The sequence below is a fragment of the Penaeus japonicus genome, unplaced genomic scaffold (genome assembly GCF_977035675.1).
Source record: "Penaeus japonicus unplaced genomic scaffold, GWHDUDI00000001_assembly GWHDUDI00000011, whole genome shotgun sequence".
In the NCBI taxonomy this organism is placed as follows: Eukaryota; Metazoa; Arthropoda; class Malacostraca; order Decapoda; family Penaeidae; genus Penaeus; species Penaeus japonicus.
In genome coordinates, this window is record NW_028234413.1 from 41,139,046 (window position 1) to 41,142,318 (window position 3,273).

Sequence of the window (3,273 nt, forward strand, 5' to 3'; positions counted from 1 at the left end):
TGTCTGTGCATTTCCATTTCCATGTCTGCGTTTCTGTGTCTACATATAAGTGTTTGTCAGTATCAATGTGTGTCTCTATCCATGACACGTCTGCACAACGGACAAATTCTCTTATTCCACAAAGATACTACTATCTGACCTCCATATCATCAGAGTTCGATTAACAACCACAAAATCTGGTACTTCTGTATTTCTCATCAGCACAAAATTCAAGTAAAAAGTGTTGTTTCTCTGGGACACATACATCCCGTCTAACACACCGAGAGAGAAACGAAAGAGACGAATCATCAAAATAAAACTTCCAACTTTCAAAATCTATAGAACATTTGAGACAAAACATATACACTTTTTTTTTTTAAGTTTGTTTATTTGTTTGTTTGTTTTTTACGTAAGACTTAATGATGAAATGAAATTTACTTATCATTCACTTATTGAAGAATTTGGTAAAGTAACTTCAGAAGTTTGAAAAAGCTATCCAAAAAATGTCAATCTACTGAATTTACCATTATTCTTTTTTATCCTTTGCATAAAAATACCTTAACCTAAGCTTCTTCTTAAAGATAATATTCCTTTGGAAGCATCAACAGATTATCCTAAAGAGACATTGTCATATTATTTCAAAAAACCTTTTTCTAAAAAATAAGTTCATTACATCAGATCTTACAATCTCGCCACATCAAAACTTAACCAATATAAACCGTTTGGTGAAAAATAATAACATCATTCTCGCCCGTTCAGACGCATTAACAAAACACATAGTCTCTTTAAATACACAAACAACAAATAATACAATCATATGCAAACTTCCTACAAAAACAAAGACAGAAATAATAAAGAAACAAGACTCTCAATACCAAACATAAAGAGATTAAAGGTAATTCATTACAAAATATAACATGGACAAATCTGGGTAAACAAGAAAAAAACAAAATAATGTTGGACTCAATACAAATAATAAATAGTATTCTGTACTGCATGTCTCTACCGTTTAACAAAAGCTCACTAATATCTCTACAGTCTCTATTATCTCAAGTGGTTATTTTATAGTTTATATACACATAAATTGGAAAGGAAAGCCTACGTTTAGTCACTCTGTGATTGTAAGCAAATGCAGTGTATACGGACTGCAAATTGTCGAGTCCCTAAAAGGAGGAAAAAAAGAAAGAAAAAAAACACTTCCTTCAAAGTAAATACTGCTAATTCGTTTCCCACTTTAAGGCACAAAAAACTAGACTGTAGTTTGTATGTACTACCTATTCCTTTGTCAAATTTTCCCTATGTGTATATACTATGATTATGGAACACTATGAGGTTGTGTAATACCTACTCACTATATCATAAAATTCATAGCACTTTCAACTTGTTCTTTGTTCATCTCCTCGTTCATCGCTTTTATTTTTTCGTTCCGTCATTTTACCTTGGTCGGCCAAAAGCGCAAAGTGTAATTGCAAATAGCAGAGTAAAGAATAAATACTGTATCATAGTACATATACTGACTTTCACTCTATGTTTTACCTGGCCCTACAAATGGGATGTAATATTATGCAGTCATTTTAAACCAACGTTTGGTGATGATTTCAATAGTTTGGTGATCATTTCGTAAGTTCATTGCCACTTACTTAAGAGTGCCACCTCAACACCATGCAATGAACATGAAATATTCGACAATCAATTGCAAAACGCATTTCTACGGTCAAGAACAATTCAAATATCCCTCAGTACATCACATCAGTTAGATTAATATTATCTATCATAGGTAATATGCAATAATTGTAATATCTATCATTTCCATAAAAAAAAAAAAATTATATCTATGGATGTATGCTTGTGTGTGTGTGTTTGTGTGTAAGTATATGTAATATGCATATATATATATATATATATATATACATATATATATATATATATATATATATATATATATATATATATATATATATATATATATACACCCTAATGTATAGTATAATCATTCTCTAACTACTCCTCTACTCAATGTTCTTTTTTTGAATTTATTTTGATCAATTTCATTGACCTTTCTATCGCAATCTGAAAAGAAGACATCCAACAACTAGGAAAGATAAATATCCAAATACACAGAACAAGAGTTTGAATTAACAACAGGAAAACCCTTTTCTTTTCTAAACAACTTCTAAAATCAACAACAGCTTCTAGTTTTTTTAGCTAAAATATTCCTTTAGTTCCAAGTTTTATCATTTGCATGAGAGAGATACAAAAAAAAAAAAAAAGAAATAAAATCAATGAGAGAGAGAGAGAGAGAGAGAGAGAGAGAGAGAGAGAGAGAGAGAGAGAGAGAGAGAGAGAGAGAGAGAGAGAGAGAGAGAGAGAGAGAGAGAGAGAGAGAGAGAAAGAGAGAGAGAGAAAAAAAAATCAAGATATTTGAAAAGAAAATGAAGTACAAATTTACTTCCAACTTCTTTCTTTCATAATGATGTGTGAAATCATCATCAACTGATCCCTTTATCTGCATTATCTGAAGGTGCAGTATCATTTTCACCGTTTTCACTCTGAACCTGTGAATTCCACGGAAAAACATCCGAAAAGCGGAGAAGAAATCCTGTATTATTTACAATATCAGTTTGTGTGAAGATTGTATTTAAGACATATTGTTGTTTCAGGGAGGGAATGCATTCTTTGATTTTGTCCTTGTGATTATATATATATATATATATATATATATATATATATATATATATATATATATATATATTATATATACATATATATATATATATATATATATATATATATATATATATATATAAGAGTAATACAGAGTATAGGAACTTGAACTCAAACTAACAAACCAGAAACATACAAAAAAAAAAAAAAAAAACATAATAAAGACAGAATGGTCTACATTTTCTCATAGTGACTAGGCAATCTAAACTATTTATTTACAAGTTTAATCTCTAGCACTCAGCCATCTAATGCCCTTTAATCTAATTCCTCTATTCTACACGGCATTCTTTCGAAATGTTTACACAAAAAAGGGGGGAATGAAACTAAACTAAAGGCAATTATCAAAGCAAGTTTTCAAAACACACGCTAAAAAAATACGTAAAAAATCTAAACCCAGCCAAAAGGATAAAAAACTCCATTACTGTATTATAGGTGCTATCATCGAGACAGGTACAAAATCTTATATCTTTCCTTCCCTTACAATTAAGTTTAACACGTGAAAGAAACATCACATCCTAACAGCACCAAAGCACCACAAGGAGATTGAGAGTAAGATAAAAATTGAAAGAC

General features: G+C 30.2%; 1 protein-coding gene across 3 annotated transcripts in view; it reads right to left on the reverse strand.

The window, feature by feature from the left end:
- Window positions 1-346: 346 nt before the first annotated feature.
- The window catches only part of LOC122262517 (SH3 domain containing GRB2 like, endophilin-B), a 45,471-nt gene continuing 42,544 nt past the window's right edge, over window positions 347-3,273 (reverse strand). For all 3 annotated transcript variants that reach the window (XM_086542067.1, XM_086542066.1, XM_086542065.1), the window contains one exon: window positions 347-3,273. This exon is cut by the window's right edge and continues 396 nt beyond it. The gene's annotated coding sequence lies outside the window, so the exon portion shown is untranslated.